The following is a 23,137-nucleotide window of genomic DNA, read 5'->3' on the forward strand; positions in this document are numbered from 1 at the left end:
AATGCCAGAAACCGGTCCTCGGAAGCTTGTTTCCGGTCCAGGGAAGGCATAGCTTGGCAGTTCGGGCTGGACTGTTCCCATGAGGCACAGGGTCAGACTGATTTGCATATGGCCATGTCTGAACTGGGGTGGCAGAGTGGGCAAAAGAACGGTGATGGATTAAACCCAGATCTGTTGACTGGGTGTGAGTGTTTGATTGGTTCAGATGCTCCGTCCATCACCACCCCCTTTTGTACCGCTTTGTTCGCCATAAGTTGGCAGGGTATGCTCAGACGTGAGTCTCTTGCTCACTTTGCCACTGGATTCAAGCAAGCCGGGCTGAAGACGGCTGAAATGCCAGAAACCGGTCCTCGGAAGCTTGTTTCCGGTCCAGGGAAGGCATGGCTTGGCAGTTCGGGCTGGACTGTTCCCATGAGGCACAGGGTCAGACTGATTTGCATATGGCCATGTATGAACTGGGGTGGCAGAGTGGGCTAAAGAATGGTGATGGATTAAACCCAGATCTGTTGACTGGGTGTGAGTGTTTGATTGGTTCAGATGCTCCATCCATCACCACCCCCTTTTGTACGGCTTTGTTCGCCATAAGTTGGCAGGGTATGCTCAGACGTGAGTCCCTTGCTCACTTTGCCACTGGATTCAAGCAAGTCGGGCTGAAGACGGCTGAAATGCCAGAAACCAGTCCTCGGAAGATTGTTTCCGGTCCAGGGAAGGCATGGCTTGGCAGTTCCTGCTGGACTGTTCCCATGAGGCACAGGGTCTGACTGATTTGCATATGACCATGTCTGAACTGGGGTGGCAGAGTGGCCTAAAGAACGGTGATGGATTAAACCCAGATCTGGGGACTGGGGGTGAGTGTTTGATTGGTTCAGATGCTCCGTCCATCACCACCCCCTTTTGTACTGCTTTGTTCGCCATAAGGTGGCAGGGTATGCTCAGACGTGAGTCAATTGCTCACTTTCCCACTGGATTCAAGCAAGTCGGGCTGAAGACAGCTGAAATGCCAGAAACCGGTCCTCTGAAGCTTGTTTCCGGTCCAGGGAAGGCATGGCTTGGCAGTTCGGGCTGGACTGTTCCCATGAGGCACAGGGTCAGACTGATTTGCATATGGCCATGTCTAAACTGGGGTGGCAGAGTGGGCAAAAGAACGGTGATGGATTAAACCCAGATCTGTTGACTGGGTGTGAGTGTTTGATTGGTTCAGATGCTCCGTCCATCACCATCCCCTTTTGTACGGCTTTGTTCACCATCAGTTGGCAGGGTATGCTCAGACGTGAGTCCCTTGCTCACTTTGCCACTGGATTCAAGCAAGTCGGGATGAAGACAGCTGAAATGCCAGAAACCGGTCCTCGGAAGCTTGTTTCCGGTCCAGGGAAGGCATGGCTTGGCAGTTCGGGCTGGACTGTTCCCATGAGGCACAGGGTCAGACTGATTTGCATATGGCCATGTCTGAACTGGGGTGGCAGAGTGGGAAAAAGAACGGTGATGGATTAAACCCAGATTTGTTGACTGGGTGTGAGTGTTTGATTGGTTCAGATGCTCCGTCCATCACCACCCCCTTTTGTACCGCTTTGTTCGCCATGAGTTGGCAGGGTATGCTCAGACGTGAGCCTCTTGCTCACTTTGCCACTGGATTCAAGCAAGCCGGGCTGAAGACGGCTGAAATGCCAGAAACCGGTCCTCGGAAGCTTGTTTCCGGTCCAGGGAAGGCATGGCTTGGCAGTTCGGGCTGGACTGTTCCCATGAGGCACAGGGTCAGACTGATTTGCATATGGCCATGTCTGAACTGGGGTGGCAGAGTGGGCTAAAGAATGGTGATGGATTAAACCCAGATCTGTTGACTGGGTGTGAGTGTTTGATTGGTTCAGATGCTCCGTCCATCACCACCCCCTTTTGTACTGCTTTGTTCGCCATAAGTTGGCAGGGTATGCTCAGACGTAAGTCAATTGCTCACTTTGCCACTGGATTCAAGCAAGTCGGGCTGAAGACAGCTGAAATACCAAAAACCGGTCCTCGGAAGCTTGTTTCCGGTCCAGGGAAGGCATTGCTTGGCAGTTCGGGCTGGAATGTTCCCATGAGGCACAGGGTCAGACTGATTTGCATATGGCCATGTCTGAACTGGGGTGGCAGAGTGGGCAAAAGAACGGTGATGGATTAAACCCAGATCTGTTGACTGGGTGTGAGTGTTTGATTGGTTCAGATGCTCCGTCCATCACCATCCCCTTTTGTACGGCTTTGTTCACCATCAGTTGGCAGGGTATGCTCAGACGTGAGTCCCTTGCTCACTTTGCCACTGGATTCAAGCAAGTCGGGATGAAGACAGCTGAAATGCCAGAAACCGGTCCTCTGCAGCTTGTTTCCGGTCCAGGGAAGGCATGGCTTGGCAGTTCGGGCTGGACTGTTCCCATGAGGCACAGGGTCAGACTGATTTGCATATGCCCATGTCTGAACTGGGGTGGCAGAGTGGGCAAAAGAACGGTGATGGATTAAACCCAGATCTCTTGACTGGGTGTGAGTGTTTGATTGGTTCAGATGCTCCGTCCATCACCACCCCCTTTTGTACCGCTTTGTTCGCCATAAGTTGGCAGGGTATGCTCAGAAGTGAGTCTCTTGCTCACTTTGCCACTGGATTCTAGCAAGCCGGGCTGAAGACGGCTGGAATGCCAGAAACCAGTCCTCGGAAGCTTGTTTCCGGTCCAGGGAAGGGATGGCTTGGCAGTTCGGGCTGGACTGTTCCCATGAGGCACAGGGTCAGACTGATTTGCATATGGCCATGTCTGAACTGGGGTGGCAGAGTGGGCAAAAGAACGGTGATGGATTAAACCCAGATCTGTTGATTGGGTGTGAGTGTTTGATTGGTTCAGATGCTCCGTCCATCACCACCCCCTTTTGTGCCGCTTTGTTCGCCATAAGTTGGCAGGGTATGCTCAGACGAGAGTCTCTTGCTCACTTTGCCACTGGATTCAAGCAAGCGGGCTGAAGATGGCTGAAATGCCAGAAACTGGTCCTCGGAAGCTTGTTTTCGGTCCAGGGAAGGCATGGCTTGGCAGTTCGGGCTGGACTGTTCCCATGAGGCACAGGGTCAGACTGATTTGCATATGGCCATGTCTGAACTGGGGTGGCAGAGTGGGCTAAAGAACGGTGATGGATTAAACCCAGATCTGTTGACTGGGTGTGAGTGTTTTATTGGTTCAGATGCTCCGTCCATCACCACCCCCTTTTGTAATGCTTTGATCGCCATAAGTTGGCAGGGTATGCTGAGACTTGAGTCCCTTGCTCACTTTGCCACTGGATTCAAGCAAGCTGGGCTGAAGACGGCTGAAATGCCAGAAACCGGTCCTCGGAAGCTTGTTTCCGGTCCAGGGAAGGCATGGCTTGGCAGTTCGGGCTGGACTGTTCCCACGAGGCACAGGGTCAGACTGATTTGCATATGGCCATGTCTGAACTGGTGTGGCAGAGTGGGCTAAAGAACGGTGATCGATTAAACCCAGATCTGTTGACTGGGTGTGAGTGCTTGATCGGTTCAGATGCTCCGTCCATCACCACCCCCTTTTGTAACGCTTTGTTCGCCATAAGTTGGCAGGGTATGCTCAGACATGAGTCCCTTGCTCACTTTGCCATTGCCACTGGATTCAAGCAAGCCGGGCTGAAGACGGCTGAAATGCCAGAAACCGGTCCCCGGAAGCTTGTTTCAGGTCCAGGGAAGGCATGGCTTGGCAGTTTGGGCTGGACTGTTCCCATGAGGTACAGGGTCAGACTGATTTGCATATGGCCATGTCTGAACTGGGGTAGCAGAGTGGGCTAAAGAATGGTGATGGATTAAACCCAGATCTGTTGACTGGGTATGAGTGTTTGATTGGCTCAGATGCTCCGTCCATCACCACCACCTTTTGGACCGCTTTGTTCGCCATAAGTTGGCAGGGTATGCTCAGACGTGAGTCCCATGCTCACTTTGCCACTGGATTTCAAGCAAGCCGGGCTGATGACGGCTGAAATGCTAGAAACCGGTCCTCGGAAGCTTGTTTCCGGTCCAGGGAATGCATGGCTGGGCAATTCATAGGGTCAGACTGATTTGCATATGGCCATGTCTGAACTGGGGTGGCAGAGTGGGCTAAAGAACGGTGATGGATTAAACCCAGATCTGTTGACTGGGTGTGAGTGCTTGGATATTTCAGATGCTCCGTCCATCGCCACCACCTTTTGGACCGCTTTGTTCGCCATAAGTTGGCAGGGTATGCTCAGACGTGAGTCCCTTGCTCACTTTGCCACTGGATTCAAGAATGCCGGGCTGAAGACGGCTGAAATGCCAGAAACCAGTCCTCGGAAGCTTGTTTCCGGTCCAGGGACGGCATGGCTTGGCAGCTCAGGCTTGACTGTTCCCATGAGGCACAGGGTCAGACTGATTTGTATATGGCCATAGCTGAACTGGGGTGGCAGATTGGGCTAAAGAACGGTGATGGATTAAACCCAGATCTGTTGACTGGGTGTGAGTGTTTGATTGGTTCAGATGCTCCGTCCATCACCACCCCCTTTTGTACCGCTTTGTTCGCCATAAGTTGGCAGGGTATGCTCAGACGTGAGTCTCTTGCTCACTTTGCCACCGGATTCAAACAAGCAGGGCTGAAGACGGCTGAAATGCCAGAAACCGGTCCTCAGAAGCTTGTTTCCGGTCCAGGGAAGGCATGGCTTGGCAGTTCGGGCTGGACTGTTCCCATGAGGCACAGGGTCAGACTGATTTGCATATGGCCATGTCTGAACTGGGGTGGCAGAGTGGGCTAAAGAACGGTGATGTATTAAACCCACATCTGTTGACTGGGTGTGAGTGTTTGATTGGTTCAGATGCTCCATCCATCACCACCCCCTTTTGTACCGCTGTGTGCCCCGTAAGTTGACAGGGTATGTTCAGACGTGAGTCCCTTGCTCACTTTACCACTGGATTCAAGCAAGCCGGGCTGAAGATGGCTGAAATGCCAGAAACCGGTCCTCGGAAGCTTGTTTCCGGTCCAGGGAAGGCATGGCTTGGCAGTTCGGGCTGGACTGTTCCCATGAGGCACAGGGTCAGACTGATTTGCATATGGCCATGTCTGAACTGGGGTGGCAGAGTGGGCTAAAGAATGGTGATGGATTAAACCCAGATCTGTTGACTGGGTGTGAGTGTTTGATTGGTTCAGATGCTCCGTCCATCACCACCCCCTTTTGTACTGCTTTGTTCGCCATAAGTTGGCAGGGTATGCTCAGACGTAAGTCAATTGCTCACTTTGCCACTGGATTCAAGCAAGTCGGGCTGAAGACAGCTGAAATACCAAAAACCGGTCCTCGGAAGCTTGTTTCCGGTCCAGGGAAGGCATTGCTTGGCAGTTCGGGCTGGAATGTTCCCATGAGGCACAGGGTCAGACTGATTTGCATATGGCCATGTCTGAACTGGGGTGGCAGAGTGGGAAAAAGAACGGTGATGGATTAAACCCAGATCTGTTGACTGGGTGTGAGTGTTTGATTGGTTCAGATGCTCCGTCCATCACCATCCCCTTTTGTACGGCTTTGTTCACCATCAGTTGGCAGGGTATGCTCAGACGTGAGTCCCTTGCTCACTTTGCCACTGGATTCAAGCAAGTCGGGATGAAGACAGCTGAAATGCCAGAAACCGGTCCTCGGAAGCTTGTTTCCGGTCCAGGGAAGGCATGGCTTGGCAGTTCGGGCTGGACTGTTCCCATGAGGCACAGGGTCAGACTGATTTGCATATGCCCATGTCTGAACTGGGGTGGCAGAGTGGGCAAAAGAACGGTGATGGATTAAACCCAGATCTGTTGACTGGGTGTGAGTGTTTGATTGGTTCAGATGCTCCGTCCATCACCACCTCCTTTTGTACCGCTTTGTTCGCCATAAGTTGGCAGGGTATGCTCAGAAGTGAGTCTCTTGCTCACTTTGCCACTGGATTCTAGCAAGCTGGGCTGAAGACGGCTGGAATGCCAGAAACCAGTCCTCAGAAGCTTGTTTCCGGTCCAGGGAAGGCATGGCTTGGCAGTTCCGGCTGGACTGTTCCCATGAGGCACAGGGTCAGACTGATTTGCATATGGCCATGTCTGAACTGGGGTGGCAGAGTGGGCAAAAGAACGGTGATGGATTAAACCCAGATCTGTTGATTGGGTGTGAGTGTTTGATTGGTTCAGATGCTCCGTCCATCACCACCCCCTTTTGTGCCGCTTTGTTCGCCATAAGTTGGCAGGGTATGCTCAGACGTGAGTCTCTTGCTCACTTTGCCACTGGATTCAAGCAAGCGGGCTGAAGACGGCTGAAATGCCAGAAACTGGTCCTCGGAAGCTTGTTTTCGGTCCAGGGAAGGCATGGCTTGGCAGTTCGGGCTGGACTGTTCCCATGAGGCACAGGGTCAGACTGATTTGCATATGGCCATGTCTGAACTGGGGTGGCAGAGTGGGCTAAAGAACGGTGATGGATTAAACCCAGATTTGTTGACTGGGTGTGAGTGTTTTATTGGTTCAGATGCTCCGTCCATCACCACCCCCTTTTGTACCGCTTTGTTCGCCATAAGTTGGCAGGGTATGCTGAGACTTGAGTCCCTTGCTCACTTTGCCCCTGGATTCAAGCAAGCTGGGCTGAAGACGGCTGAAATGCCAGAAACCGGTCCTCGGAAGCTTGTTTCCGGTCCAGGGAAGGCATGGCTTGGCAGTTCGGGCTGGACTGTTCCCACGAGGCTCAGGGTCAGACTGATTTGCATATGGCCATGTCTGAACTGGTGTGGCAGAGTGGGCTAAAGAACGGTGATCGATTAAACCCAGATCTGTTGACTGGGTGTGAGTGCTTGATTGGTTCAGATGCTCCGTCCATCACCACCCCCTTTTGTAACGCTTTGTTCGCCATAAGTTGGCAGGGTATGCTCAGACATGAGTCCCTTGCTCACTTTGCCATTGCCACTGGATTCAAGCAAGCCGGGCTGAAGACGGCTGAAATGCCAGAAACCGGTCCCCGGAAGCTTGTTTCAGGTCCAGGGAAGGCATGGCTTGGCAGTTTGGGCTGGACTGTTCCCATGAGGTACAGGGTCAGACTGATTTGCATATGGCCATGTCTGAACTGGGGTAGCAGAGTGGGCTAAAGAATGGTGATGGATTAAACCCAGATCTGTTGACTGGATATGAGTGTTTGATTGGTTCAGATGCTCCGTCCATCACCACCACCTTTTGGACCGCTTTGTTCGCCATAAGTTGGCAGGGTATGCTCAGACGTCAGTCCCATGCTCACTTTGCCACTGGATTTCAAGCAAGCCGGGCTGACGACGGCTGAAATGCCAGAAACCGGTCCTCAGAAGCTTGTTTCCGGTCCAGGGAATGCATGGCTGGGCAATTCATAGGGTCAGACTGATTTGCATATGGCCATGTCTGAACTGGGGTGGCAGAGTGGGCTAAAGAACGGTGATGGATTAAACCCAGATCTGTTGACTGGGTGTGAGTGCTTGGATGGTTCAGATGCTCCGTCCATCACCACCACCTTTTGGACCGCTTTGTTCGCCATAAGTTGGCAGGGTATGCTCAGACGTGAGTCCCTTGCTCACTTTGCCACTGGATTCAAGAATGCCGGGCTGAAGACGGCTGAAATGCCAGAAACCAGTCCTCGGAAGCTTGTTTCCGGTCCAGGGAAGGCATGGCTTGGCAGCTCAGGCTTGACTGTTCCCATGAGGCACAGGGTCAGACTGATTTGTATATGGCCATGGCTGAACTGGGGTGGCAGATTGGGCTAAAGAGCGGTGATGGATTAAACCCAGATCTGTTGACCCTGTGTGAGTGTTTGATTGGTTCAGATGCTCCGTCCATCACCACCCCCTTTTGTACCGCTTTGTTCGCCATAAGTTGGCAGGGTATGCTCAGACGTGAGTCTCTTGCTCACTTTGCCACCGGATTCAAACAAGCAGGGCTGAAGACGGCTGAAATGCCAGAAACCGGTCCTCAGAAGCTTGTTTCCGGTCCAGGGAAGGCATGGCTTGGCAGTTCGGGCTGGACTGTTCCCATGAGGCACAGGGTCAGACTGATTTGCATATGGCCATGTCTGAACTGGGGTGGCAGAGTGGGCTAAAGAACGGTGATGTAGTAAACCCACATCTGTTGACTGGGTGTGAGTGTTTGATTGGTTCAGATGCTCCATCCATCACCACCCCCTTTTGTACCGCTGTGTGCCCCGTAAGTTGACAGGGTATGCTCAGACGTGAGTCCCTTGCTCACTTTACCACTGGATTCAAGCAAGCCGGGCTGAAGATGGCTGAAATGCCAGAAACCGGTCCTCGGAAGCTTGTTTCCGGTCCAGGGAAGGCATGGCTTGGCAGTTTGGGCTGGACTGTTCCCATGAGGCACAGGGTCAGACTGATTTGCATATGGCCATGTCTGAACTGGGGTAGCAGAGTGGGCTAAAGAATGGTGATGGGTTAAACCCAAATCTGTTGACTGGGTGTGAGTGTTTGATTGGTTCAGATGCTCCGCCCATCACCATCCCCTTTTGTACCGCTTTGTTCGCCATAAGTTGGCAGGGTATGCTCAGACGTGAGTCCCTTGTTATGTTATGTTATGTTATGTTAACATTTTGATTAAGCGCAACAGCTGCCCCAGCAAAGAGGCGTCCCGGCGCTGAGGATCCACAGGTGCCATACCAATAGAGGAGAAAGAACTGAGACAGGAGGTCCTAAGGAGAGGGGAACAGATGGGTCTTAACGGCTTTCCGGAAGGCAGACAGGTTTTCCAAGGAGTGAATATTCAATGGCAAGGAGTTCCAGAGCTTAGCTCCCAGAACCCTAAAAGAGCGACCGCCAATACGGCAGAGCTTTGTGCGGGGTACAGTCCCTAGGTGTTGGCCTAATGAGCGCAGATTGCGCTGTGGCACATAAGGTGTTAGAAGCGGGCGCAGAAGTTCTGGGCATCTGGATTTGAGGATCTTGAATGCCAGGGTGAGGGTTTTAAACTGAATACGATATTCAATGGGAAGCCAATGCAGCTTTCGAATGGTAGCTCTGACAGAACATCTGCGGGGAAGACCCACCAAGGCTCTTGCCGCAGAATTCTGAACTTGTTGCAATTGCGCTATCTCCGCTTTGTTGGTGCCCAGAAATAAAACACTGGCATAATCCAAACGAGAGAGGATTGTGGATTGAACAATGAGTTGGCGGACTTTAGAGTCAAAAAATTTGAGTATCGTGTTAAGACTCCTCAGCAGGCCCACACAAGTAGCTGCCACTTTTTTTTAGTGGGTCTGGAAGCTAAGCGAGGAGTCTACCCAGACTCCCAGGTTTTTGACCAAGGATTTAGGTGGTGGAATGGTGCCCAAAGAAGAGGGCCACCAGTGCTTGTTCCAATAGCTGGTATTCCTCCCGACGATCAGCACCTCAGTCTTGCCTGCATTAAGCTGCAGGCAATTGTCCGTCATCCACTGGACTACTGCAGCCAGCCCACTCCTAAATCTCAAGGCCGAAGTAGATGGTCCTTCGGTGAGAGTGATGACCAGCTGCGTGTCATCTGCATATGACACCACCATAAGGTCCCACTCCTTAGCCACTACTGCAAGTGGCTTAAGTAGAGATTAAAAAGGGATGGGCTAAGTGCAGAGCCCTGTGGGACTCCCTGGCCGATGGAATGGGACTGGGAGAGAAACGGGGGAGCTGACTCCTGGAAGGATCTGTTCGTCAAAAATGAGCGGAACCATTCCAGGGCAAGACCGGTGATCCCTACTGTCGCCAGACGATGTAGCAGAATGTCATGTGAAACCGTATCAAAGGCTGCAATGAGATCTAACAAAATCAGCGCAGCACTCTGACCGGCATCGAGAATTGTCCGGAGATGTTCAGTCGTGGACAGGAGGGCAGACTCAGTACTATAGCCCGGCCTGAACCCGTTTTGAGATGGGTCTAGGATGTTATTTTGATCCATATATTGGGACAAAACGTTGTTTACATGAGCCTCGACAAGTTTAGACACCCATGGGAGCAACGAAATGGGCCTGAAATTTTCTAGTATGGAGGGGTCTAGAGTAGGCTTCTTAACCCCTTGCGTGCGGGGCGTATTCCCCGCCTGTGCTGACTCCGCCTTGCGCGGGCTGAGTCATGACGGAACGGTTCCGTCATCAGCACAGCTCAACCGACGCTGATGACGGAACCGTTCCATCATCAGCATGGAAGGGGTTAATAATGGGGGAAACTCATGCTTGTTTCCAGACAGTCGGGACACTGGCCGAAGAGAAGGAAAGATTGAGTATAGAGGCCAGGGAAGGTAGAAAGTATTCTAAAGACTCAGTAAATTGAGCCGGCCTCATGGGATCTGCAGGAGAGCCAGACTTGACTTTTCTGCAGAGTTTAGTTAAATCATCATACGAGATTTCTGGTATAAGCGTCAATGTGATTCCACTAATATTGGAATTAGTGGAGTTGAGTGGGTCAAAAGAGTGCTGCGGGAATGATCTGTATATTTTTTGCACTTTTTCTACAAAGAAAATGGCACGGTCCTCGCACTGCTGCGCGGAGGTGATACTGGAGACAGGGGTTCTACTACTCTGCAGTTCTTGCACCAATTTAAAAATAACTTTGGTGGGGTTCGGGCTAGAGTTAATTTCTTCTGCGTAGAAAGAGGCACGCGCGGAGCAGATAGCTTTGTGATAGAGTTTTTGTTTAGCCAGATATAGTGCTTTATCCCTATCTTTGTAGTCCCTTCTCCAGATTCGCTCGGCTTTCTTACAATCTTTCCGCATGGATTTCAGAGTATCATTATACCATGGGTTGGAGGGGGAACTGCGCCCCTTTGTCCATTTAGCTGGAATGAGGGCATCTAATCCTCTGGTAATCCAGTCATGGAAGGCGGCGTATGCCATATTGATGTCCATATTTGCCTCATAATGGAATGCTCCTGGAATAGAGTGGAGGTCATTGGTTATAAGGTTATGCCAAGGCCTCTTGAAGCGCCGGGTTGGCTCATTCTTGTTGAACGTTTCCCTGACCATCATAGTAATTTTGATTAAATAGTGATCTGTCCATCCCATAGGTTTGGGCGCATCTATCCTAACCTCCGGGATGTTAGTGAAGACAGGGTCTAATACATGCCCAGCCGAGTGCGTAGCAGTCTGAATTAGAGAATTTAGTTGTAAGGCCGCAAGGTCCGCCAAGAGATTTTTGATGGTAGGGTCTTGAGTCAAATCAAAATGGAGGTTTAGATCTCCTAATATTGTGAAGTTAGCCGAACCCACAACCAAAGAGTTGGCCACCTCAAGGAGAGCTTCGGTGAACTTAGAAGCAGGTCCAGGGGGTCGATAGATATAAAGCCCTGACAGAACAAAGTGTGGGCCCATAGTGAACTTAAATCGAGCACTTTGTCAGCCCCAGATATCTTCCTTAGTAAAGGAGCAAATATATTGATTTTTATAGATGACTGCGATGCCGCCGCCTCCAGCATCTCTATTTAAAGTCTTGATCAAATAACCGTCTGGCAACGTGAGGTTCGGTAGACTAGTCATGTCATCACAAAGCCATGTTTCACATAAAAAGAGAATGTCAGGGTTCTCATCAAGGAGGAGTGTGTTTACCTCTAAGTGGTGTTTTGCGAGAGACCTAACATTCAGTTGGAGAACGGTATGAGGAGTTTGTTTAGACGAGCCTGACCTGTGCCCAGGTAGGCAGGGGCTAGGTGTTGCGAATTCACAACACTTACATTGTAAGCATGTCTGTCCAAGGTGGCCTGATAGCTCATCACAGGTCTGGCCAGGGTTCAGGGCAAGTAGAAGCTCCCTATCATAATGGGGAATATCCTGTAGAACTTGGCCAGGGGGACAGGCGAGAGGCGATGTCTTGGCGATGACGGGCGTAGACGGGCTTGCCTTTGGCGCGCCTTCGGCGCACTGACGGCGCGCCCGCTGCGCCTCCGGGGGAGGCACATTGTTTATAGGGAAAGGAGGCGGGCGTGGCCTGTTGGTAGTGGGCGTGGCCAGTGGCCTCTGGGGAATGGCGGCAAGGATGTTATTACCTGCGGCAGCGATAAGATCCGCTCACTTTGCCACTGGATTCAATCAAGCCGGGCTGAAGATGGCTGAAATGCCAGAAACCGGTCCTCAGAAGCTTGTGTCCGGTCCAGGGAAGGCATGGCTTGGCAGTTAGGGCTGCACTGTTCCCATGAGGCACAGGGTCAGACTGATTTGCATATGGCCATGTCTGAACTGGGGTGGCAGAGTGGGCTAAAGAACGGTGATGGATTAAACCCAGATCTGTTGACTGGGTGTGAGTGTTTGATTGGTTCAGATGCTCCGTCCATCACCACCCCCTTTTGTACCACTGCTACAAACAGGGCGGATGGGGTTGTGAACCCTTTTCCAAGAGGCCCTGCCTCTCTGGACATGGCTGGAATGTCAGGGCATATCCCTGGCAGGGTCTCTAGGTACAGAGCGGACGATCTCAGCAGAAGTTGCCTAGCAGATCATGAGTGGCATCTCTATCCAGAGGAGGTGGATGGTCTCTTTTAGCAGTGGGGAGAGCCTTGGTTACATCTGTTCGCCACCGATGAGAACATGCAATGCCAGCGGTTTTGCAAGCTGGAGTTTCTAAGGCGGCTCTCGCTCTGAGATGCTTTTCATCTCGAGGGGAGCTCAGGCCTCTTGTACACCTTTCCGTCCATACCACTCCGGTGGGAGTTTTCAAGAAGATCAGGAATGACTGGGTGTAGGACAGTGGAATCTGCTTTTATGGTTACCCCACTTTTTGCATGGTGCTAAGCTGTTATTGACTACTTTGACTGGGATCCTTCTAATCAGGACCCCAGTCTCTCTGCTTTCTCCCCTAAATTGTTATGCTCAGTACGTAGGTACATCCCAGTTCGGATACTAAAGTACCCTTATCAGTCCCTAGTATATGGTACTTCGACATCCACATTGCTTGCAGTTGCCAAGGCTTGTTCATGCACCCGACTGACACTGGCCCCTCAACTATCGACATTGAAACGTGGGACAGCTCGTGCACAGCTCCTGGTCTTCCACAGCATTGCCTTGTCCTCACGGCTGCATAGTCAAGGTCACCTTCAGCTCTCCTGCAACTCACGACATCGGTGGGCATTTGTCTTCCAGGTCTCAGGGTCACTCCTGGTGACATAGACTCTTTCCCCTCTGCTTGCAGGTACTCTTCAACTTGAATCCACCTTCAGATTCCACCGGACACTCCAGCAGCTGCACTTTCCTGAAGTCCTCCATTGGGTTCGATGGTGGGTTCTGACACCACTTCACACCTATGCAAATGGATTCCTTGGTGTAGGTAACGTGGGTACTAGGGTATCCACAGGTGGAGTGGCTCTCCAACCTTCTCTCTTCCACAGGGTTTCTTCAGGGTACACTGGGAAGGGTCCTTAATCTCTAAAATCCCAACTGCGACTTACACATTGATTTGTACGGAGAAACACGGTTTTGTTGTTACATGATCTCCGTGGGGTTCCTAGTCACTCACCTTGGGTGGTTCCTTGGGTCCCCAACACTTCTATGTCCTCTGGGCATTGTCCTGACACAAGTCGTGATTCTTATACCACTTTCTTAGTATATGGTTTGGTTCCCTGAGGTCCACTGTGTATCCTGTGCTATTTACGTGATTTCTATGCGAAGTTTTGTGTGCATTGTGCATATTTCCGGGTAGGAGATATCTGTATGTGTTAGTGAGTATTATTAAATAATTACATATTTTTATAAATACATTGTGTTTTTCTTTTTTAGTTAATCAATACCTATAAGATTCCATTCTGGTAAAACAAGTTGTTTTACACTCCTTCTAGACTAAGCCTGAAGGCTGCTCTCCATAGCTACCACTTAGAGAGCTTTCTAAGGTTATCTAAGACCTCCTAAATCACTATAAGGGTTTCATGGACTGGTGCAGGTTTTCCACTTACATAAGTGTACATCATATACCAGGCCAGCCTCTCACACTTGGCCCTAGTCATCCTTGTGGCTCCGGACTGGGCTCTTTGTGTTTGGTATCTCGAGCTGTTAAGCATGGCCATTGGTCCTCGGATCAGGTTTCCCTTAAGGAGGATCTTCTTTCGTAGCAGCAGGGGAGGGTTCTCATACATGGAGATTGACCAGAAACAGTTACCAGCTTCTGATCTTCCGCCCGAAATCTGCAATGTTATCTTGGCAGCCAGGTGTCCCTCTATCAAGACAGTATATGTCTGCTGTTGTGGCATGGTGTGCAGAGAAACAGGCTGACCCTCTTTCTGCTCCCCCTGTCTCTGGTCCTTCTATTTATCCTTTCTCTTGCCCAGCAGGGCTCTACTTTGGGCACCTTAAAATGCTCTCTTTCTGCCATCTTATCCTTTCTGCAGTTGCCAGATGAGCCGCCCCTGTTCAAATCCTGTGTTGTGAATAGGTTTTTGAAAGGTTGCCAGCACTTTTTCACCTTCACCCTTAATCATGTTTTAGAGGAACCTTAATCTAGTGCTCACCTTTCTGATATGTGCTCCATTTGAGCCACTTGAAAACTGTCCTCTCAGGTGACTTACCATCAAGGCGGCCTTCATAGAAGCGATAACAACTGCCCGGAAGGTCAGTGAGCTTCAGGTTTTGTCATCAAAGCCTCTGTACTTGAACATCTTACCAGAAAATCTGGTTCTTTGCACTAGAGCTTCCTTACTGCCAAAGGTTGTCACTCCCTTTCATGTTGGTCCGTCTGTCACCCTGCAAACCTTTTATGCTCCACCACATCCCTCTAAGGAAGAAGAGAATCTCCACTGACTGGACTAAAAAAGAGTGTTTTCATTGTACGTAGACCAAACGAAGGAGTTTCGGGTGGACGATCAACTTTTTGTGGGGTATGTCGGAGCGCAGAGGGAAAAGGCCTTGCAGAAACAGACCATCTCTTGATGGATTGTGCTCTGCATTCAAATCTGCTATGCACTAGCCAAGAAGTCTGGTCCTGGAAATCTGCCAGGCAGCAATGTGGGCTTCTCTGCACATATTCACCAAGCAGAACTGCCTGGATAGTCAGGTCCATCGGGACAGGCACTTTGCTCTTTCGGTCCTGCAGGACTTTTTAGCATGAAATGGTTTCACAGACCCTCCTCCGGGGAGGTATTGCTTGGGTATCTATTCTAAGGTAAGAAATCTGGGGTTAAAAGTCTCAATCAGATGAACAAGGTACTTACCTTCGATAGAGCCTTACCTTGTAGAGACTCTATCTACCCTCTGATTCCTTACCAACCCACTCATCATCCTCGCTTTGTGAACAGATTTCTAGGGACAGGGCTGTTCCCCTTTCAGGGCCCTAGTTTTCCACACCATTGGTCAGTGCTGGTTGTAGGTCCGTGCTTCTATGCGAAAAGAAACTGACGTCAGCGCGCTGGGGTTGCGCCTATATAGGCTTTGCGCATTTCACGTCTGGTGTGTATGACACCACTCTGAGCTGAACGACTCCACCTACCAACGCGCAGGGGTACTGTTCATGAAAAATTTCTGAATCCAATCTGACGCCTGAGAATAATTCTAAGGTACGGAATCTTTGGCTAGGTAGGGTTCTCTACCAGATAAAGCATTACTTAAGGTAAGTAACTTGTTCAATTGCTGTATTTTACGAGCCTAACAGTAAATGGGCCATTATCCTTTCCTTGCAGCAGTGCCCATCGCATACTTGCTATATACTGATTTGAAGTCTGCCATATAAAATTAACTTCTCACCAAAGTCAACCCGAAACAGCTGCAGCGTGTGAGCCAGGGCACTATACCAGCTATGCACAGAAAAGAAAACACGTACACGTGCAGAACAGCACACGTGTGCAAAAGCTTTTTCACTGTGGGAGACAATGGTGAGATGGAATGAGCAATAAACCACCTATTACACTCATCATCATCATCATTTTTTATTTGGGTGGTTAAAACCATAAAAGATACAGTTAATAGATAAAACACATAACACCAGATAGGGTCAACTAAACTAATAAAAATGCATTCCAAATAAAAGCAACTATAGCAGTAAAAACCAATCACACTCAACTTTCTCCAGTAGAACTTTGTAGACAGACCACCGGGCACTCTTGTCGACTCAACATCGCGCCAGGGTCAAAACCTGGTCAAAGTGCTCAGCCCTGCCCTGCATCACATCAATATACATCTCAGAGCCTTCAAATAAAAACAGCTTAACCAGCCACACCCTTATATCACAGTTAAGGGCCTGGCTAGCATTGCGCTCTAAACAACACTCTACATAGGCCGGGCAACGCACACCAGCCACCCAGGAGCTTGTTTAGTAAAATTGGGGTGAGCTTCGGATTTTACAACCCCATGACACTGGCATATCATTTTAAAATAAATTATATGACAAGCAAGGCATGAGGTAAGCTTAAAGGGCAGAGAAAAAGGAGAGGAGAGGGGAGTTAAAACTCATTATTTTGTAAAATAACCAACATGTTTTCAGATCTTCAAAACAGAGACGAGAGAGAATGTGTTTGCGTGCGTGCGTGCATATACAAATCCCAGGTGAAATCCGACAGACAACTCACCCTACCAAACTGAAAGCACCTGTACCCAACTAATTATTAGAGAATCGAATTATTAGGGGGTGTAATAACACCACCAAACTCCCCCCACCCCAAAGCTTTGCCCCTGTAACCACCCAGTGTCACAAAAAAAGCAGAGTCCCTCGCTATGTAGCACTAGAAAGGTCTTTTGGGGTCTGAAACTCATTTTATTTCCGCCTTAAGCAGCACAAACCATTAATAAAGCAGGTAGTAAACTAATCTCGACTGGTCATGTGATGCTCCACACGGACTGGACTGTGGTGTTGTGCCTAAATAACATCCAGGCGCTATCCAGGGGATGAAAGGCTGAGCTCAAATAATGGGCTTTAAATGTGTCACTGCGTGGTGCACGAGGACTGCTGCTCGCTGAGCAATATCACCAGGATTGTAATATGCAATCCGCAATAAACGTATAGATCTGTGCATTGGACACATTATCCCACCATGCAGACACATTGTGATCGCATGACTAGATGTCAGGTGTGCTAACCTTCTGACATATCTTACCATTATTTCAACCATGCAGCCTGCGGGGTCCGTGGAGATCTGAGCAGCAGGCCCGTTATGCCACTGATATTCCATGGTGCTGCTATAAACCCACAGCCTGCAGATCCCACGCAGATCTTTGCGGCAAGCACCCACTCCACTGAAGACCCACAATCAACCACTCATGCCATACTGAGAGAGGACCAACCACCAGCCTCTGGAAACTCAACCCAAGTGTGTTATCAATAAAGAAAGTCCTAAAACACACCTCATTACACTGTGCTTGGAAATCTAACCCTGCCTTTCCTCCTCTCGTCCCCAGCTTTTCTTTGAACTGCTTCTTGCCGGTTGTGTTACTTTTGAAGAGCGCGCAAAGATGTCCATACTATACATATACATTAGCCTTGGTCCACAACAGTTATATCAATGGGGGACTTGTGGCCAGCCTTTATCTGGAGTATCGCTGCTCTGGCCACTGTGTGTAACTGGTCTGCAAGGCCGTGCTTTAAGGTTGTTTCAAATTCACAAAGGCACTTTATGCAGTTTTATAATAAAAAAGAACTTCGCCAATTTCACGATAGCAGCTGCTTGAAACAAAATTACAAATCCTGCCGAAAGCACACGTTATTATAAGAAAGAACCGTGAAACCTCAGTTGTGCAGTCAAATGTGCCCGCAGGCTATGTTTTGTGACCCTCGCGGTCGTGAAGAGTGAAACCTTCGCATAGTTTTGTAGGCGGATTTATAATCTTGCCTACCAGCAGGCTCCAACAAAATCTTATTTTCACGACTTTATTTCTAATCCCGGAGGAGCGAGACCTATGCGCTCTTCAAACCGAGAAATTCAAATTATGGGGCTGTTTCTTGCAAGCTTCACTGCTCTCTGCCAGGACGAGGACTCTGTAATTATTCTATGCTGTTTCTGAGACAAACCTATTTTTACCAAGTAATTTTAATTAATTTAGTGTGCTCGTTTGTATGACCCAGCAGTTCGTGCGCATGTAGAAATAACTAAATAAAAATATCCTTTTATATTTTTCCTGCTGGTAGCTGTTATTTTAACAGCGCATTCTTTCTTTTTCCGTTGCCAAAAATGTTGACAACTCCATCTTTTTTCTTGCTTTAACCCGTTTTATTTTTCTAGGGGGAAAACACTCTGCTTTCTCTTTGAGATCTGAAGAGGGCAAGGGAATACAAACACTACAATATGCAGAATAAAAAAGAACTATGTTGTAACAAAACCCCTTTTAAGATACTATTAGTAGATATATGAACCAATAAATGGATTGTATCGCCTGCATGTCCCACTGAGGCCAATAGGATGGCGGCCTAAAACTGCCTGTTCTGCTTCTCGATGCGGAGGAGGAGGGGGACCACTGGAGAACCCGTGGGTCAGCAAAATAACTCAGAAATACACAAGAGGCCGCTTCCGGCGGTGCCGAGCCTTTTTAAACCTGATAGACTGAAGAACAAGGACTGAATAATCTCGGCGTCGACTCAACAGCCTGTGATTCTGGGCAAATCACTTCATCTCTCCGTGCCTACAAAAAATGAATGCATCCTTATGTGATGCAACCTGGTGCTCGTGTAAAGCGCCCAGATACCTTCGGGCCGAGTTCGCGCTATATAAAAAAAATATACACAAATTAAAAATACGCACTGGTTTTGTACATGGGACAGAGTGCACTCTACAAACACACCATTCACAGTCCCACTAGATTCGAAAACTTGGAAAACGCTTGCTTGAGGGCTATCATATTTAGTAGAATTCTCTTTTTGCACTGTATGGTGACAATACGTCATTACCGAAAAAGTATGAGAGGCTGCGCGCGCTTTTCCTGGGCACAATACAATTGTTATTATTTTTTAAGTGTGCAGTCGTCTTAATGATCACACAGAAATGCACGGTTTCTTGACTCAAATGGTACAACCAAAAAGGAACTGGAAAAAGGAATTCCTGGGCAAGTATTAGAGATGTACATTTAGCTGTATGGCCTGCCTAACTAAGCATGTATTTTCTTGAAAAATAACTCGTGTTATTTATATAAAATAAATGTGAGCTGCTTTCGGTCAAATATTATCTTATATAAATAAATGCAACACCTATTTAGTTCTTTTCAACTTAGAATAGTAGAATAATAATATTTTGCACTGTCCAATTATGAAGCGCCACCATATGCCAAAGTGTCCCACAACGTTTAAATATTTAGTGTAACACTATTGTTGTTAAATACTGACCGGTGACCAGCGAGTCAGCAAAATATCTCTGTAGTATTCACTCAACCCCCTGAGCTATGTTACTAAGATTCAAGCGCTCGGAGTACTAATTAGACACCGCGTCTGCAGCAGACACAGCAGCCCACTGAGCTTTCTAACAGGAATGAATCCACCGCCCTACTGCTTTTATGCGGGTCTGGGCAACAGGTGCATTAACCTCCCCAGCTGTCCTGGCAGCATGGAAATCTGCTGGTTAGAGCCGCCTTCTATGCATGCTCGAATGCGAGACGACTGACTGGTGTTACCATGCCACAAACAGCAAGAACACTTTTCCTGGGCAATCCTTTTCCGACTTGTGAAATACTTCCCATTACAACTCTCCCCCATTTGGAAGCCCAGTAGCTATAATCGTATATCGCAGTATGCTATATTACTCATGTCTGCACACATTTCACTGTTTCGAAGAAAACACACGAATAAATATAATTAAAAAAATATATATTATGCACAACGAGAGCCCCGGCATCGCAAAAACATCTAGGGTCATAAAGCGCTTTGAGGCCATTCAAACGGTGTTATTGAGCTATTCAAAAGCAAATAAAATGGACGCTGTTGAAAAAATGCACGCAACGCATGTATTATGAAGGTTAACAAAGCCCTTTGGAGTGCTGTTGATAGTTAAGCCCACTTGTCGTGGTTTATTATCACGTCAGCAGGAACAAGGTATGACGTCATTGGGCAATACGCAGCTGCTGGTTACGAACCAACTACATATTGAATGGCTGGATGTCACCAGAACTTTGGGGCCCATAATAAAGATCTGTCTGTTGTGTATTGGCTCTCTTTAACCGTCATCCCCAATCCGTTTGTGATTCCAGAGGCGCCTATTCTCGACTGAAACCGGGGCTGAGGAGGCTATTGGGTGCCATAATACAGCGCCTACATGGCCAAGGCGCTTGGGCATAAATTACAAGTTCGCGCCCAAGAACCTTGAAGATGTCTTTGCTACACTCTGGCCGCTGTAAAATTGAAATAAGATCGAAGCATGTCAGATTTATAGTCGGGTTTCCTAAATCTTGCTTTTCGCTGTATCTTTAAATAAATATGTTCACAACGTGTTTATATGGTTATTTCCGAACAGTAACAGATACGTACGGCGCATGTTTGTGAACACCAGGGCCAGCCTTAACTGGTAATAAGTGTATGTTTTATCTGCTGGATAATGGCCATGAGAGTTTTAATTGTGGTATTAGATTAATATAAAATACCTCCTTCAAATGAAAATCACAAATTAGTCGAATATGGAGAGTTTCTTCGGGTAACCAAAACACTCTCAACAGGACAAATAGATAGCACGTCTGAGAAGTGTAAAAATAAACTCACAATATGGAAACATAAAAATATAGAAAATGTAGAGGGAGGCGTGTTTTCGCCTTTGTACAACATACTAGAAACTAACGGGAAAAACCTGAGGTCGTACAGTAATGCATGCGAATAATTTATTTGGAAGGAATACTTAATGAATTCTACATACTTACTTTTTTTATAGCCAATGGAGACGAAGAGGAATTGGTCGAAAGAGAACTTTGGAGGCTCTGACACCTACGCCATTATTTATAAATACATGTATGGATTGCATAAGTAGAGCCGGGGGTGAAACATCATGAAGTGTTTTTTTGGGGGGGGGACCAAGAAGCTTTCGCTGTGTATTTCGCTGTTCTGCGCGTTAGTTTGTTTTACTTAGACAAAAATAACATGTTCTTGCGTCTGAGCAGCGTTCTGCGGTGGTTCAGATGTTTGCGCCTAGCGCAGAAAGCGCAGATGCAGCAAGTACAGGCGCTAGTGTGAGGCGAGAAGGAGACGGACACACAGAGTAGGCCTTACCCGAGCTCGGCGGCACCTGCGGGGGCGCCTCCTCTGACCATGGTCGGCTGCTCCGGAAGGTGCCTTTTCTAGCCGCTACGTGGTGGCAGATGAAGTGTGAGACGGGGGCCGCCCGGAGCAGAGTGGAGAAGGAGGGAGAGGTGTCAGGGGAGAGCAGGGGAAGACCCGCCAGCCCCCTCGGACAGTGAGTGTTCCGGGAGCCCCCTCTTCTCCAGGGGCCTTCAGAGTCTCTTGTCCCGGGAGCCTCGGCAAGGTGCGCCGCTGCTGGAGTGCCTGTGACCCAGAGGAGCCCCTGCTCCGGCCTCACCCCTCTGCAGCCGTCTTACTAGAGAGAGATAACGTCTTGGGGCACGAAGGCTCTGTTCCAGCGGACCATCTGTTCAAACAGGGGGACTCTAGCTCCCTGAAGCAGGCGGCTGGGGTCTCTGGGACCGGTTGTGTCGCCTCTGGTCCTGGCCTTGGCCCCTACAGATGTTGTGTCACTCTGCACGCTTCCCTTCTGGAGGACGTCTTTGCGGCCTGCCGCCCCTAGGAGGCGCGTTTTCAAGCGTCTGTCTCTATAGCGCCTTGAGGCCCACGGAATGCACGGTGGCCCTGCCTCCGCCGCCACAGAGCCTCGTGCGCACTGGTTTCATGCTGGAAAGATGCCTCACGCCCCCTGCGCCCGCCCGCCCGCCCGTCACGCCCCTCCCCTCACGGCCATGATTCCCTCCTCCCTGGAAGAGAGGATGCTCGTGTGTAAAGCTGGCCAGGGCTGATAAGCGGCGGACTGACGCCTGGCCTGGGCCGATAAGGACGCGCCCGTCGTCCGAGCCAGGAGGGCAGAGACTTGGAAAAGGCTAGAGGAAGCGGTGTCGCAAATGGAGTCACAAGAGGCGCGTGCGCGGAGCAGCACTATGCAGCAGCGCGCGCGGCCAGCCAGCGGACGAACGAGGGGACAGGAGCAGGGACGGCATACACAACTCTACTACTCGCTTCCCTTCCCCACCACAGATAGAGTCAAAAAGCACCACTCCCAGCTCCCCTTACTGACTGCAACCAGAGCACCATCAGCATCACTGCAAGCTTCCATGACACACTGATGGGACAGAACGAGCAGCATCACCACAAGAACAACTTACCCACTGCACGGGCAACATCACTGCAAAACCCCTCACACACTGCATCACTGCAAACTCCGATTAAACACTGTAGCAACAGCACAAGCAGCATCACTACAAGCTTCCCACACACACTGGAGGTGCAGTATGGGCTGTCACTTCAAGCTTCCCTCACACACTTCAGGTACCGCACAAGCAGCATCACTGCAGTCTTCCCTCACACGGTATATGTAAGGCACAAGCAGCTGCATCACAAGCGGCACGCACACACTGCAGGTGAAGTAAAATCAGCATAACCACAAGCTTCTCTCACTCACACACTACTGAAACAGCACAAGCAACATCATCACAAGCTTCACTCACACACTACTGGAACAGCACAAGCAGCATCATTGCAATCTTCACTCACATACTAATCGAACAGCTCAAGCAGCATCACCGCAAGCTTCACTCACACACTACTGGAACAGCACAAGCAGCATCATTGCAATCTTCACTCACACACTGCTGGAACAGCACAAACAGCAGCATCGCAAGCTTCACGCACACACTAATCGAACAGCTCAAGCAGCAGCATTGCAAGCTTCACTCACACACTACTGGAATGGCACAAGCAGCAGCATCACAAGCTGCACGCACACACTGCAGGTGAAGTAAAAGCAGCATAAGCACAAGCTTCTCTCACTCACACACTACTGGAACAGCACAAGCAAAATCACCACAAGCTTCACTCACACACACTACTGTAGCAGCACAAGCAGCATCATTGCAATCTTCACTTACACACTTCTGGAACAGCACAAGCAGCATCACTGCAAACTTAACCTACACACTAATCGAACAGCTCAAGCAGCATCACTGCAAGCTTCTCTCACACACTACTGGAACAGCACAAGCTTCACTCACACACTACTGGAACAGCACATGCAGCATCACAGCA

General features: G+C 49.3%; 1 protein-coding gene across 1 annotated transcript in view; it reads right to left on the reverse strand.

The window, feature by feature from the left end:
- Positions 1–21,749, reverse strand: part of LYL1 (LYL1 basic helix-loop-helix family member) — a 260,018-nt gene extending 238,269 nt beyond the window's left edge. Inside the window, exon 1 of the mRNA XM_086962514.1 lies at positions 21,098–21,749. The gene's annotated coding sequence lies outside the window, so the exon portion shown is untranslated. The remainder of the gene's footprint in view (positions 1–21,097) is intronic.
- Positions 21,750–23,137: the final 1,388 nt, after the last annotated feature.

Source organism: Lissotriton vulgaris, chromosome 1_1, assembly GCF_964263255.1.
Source record: "Lissotriton vulgaris chromosome 1_1, aLisVul1.2, whole genome shotgun sequence".
NCBI lineage: Eukaryota > Metazoa > Chordata > Amphibia > Caudata > Salamandridae > Lissotriton > Lissotriton vulgaris.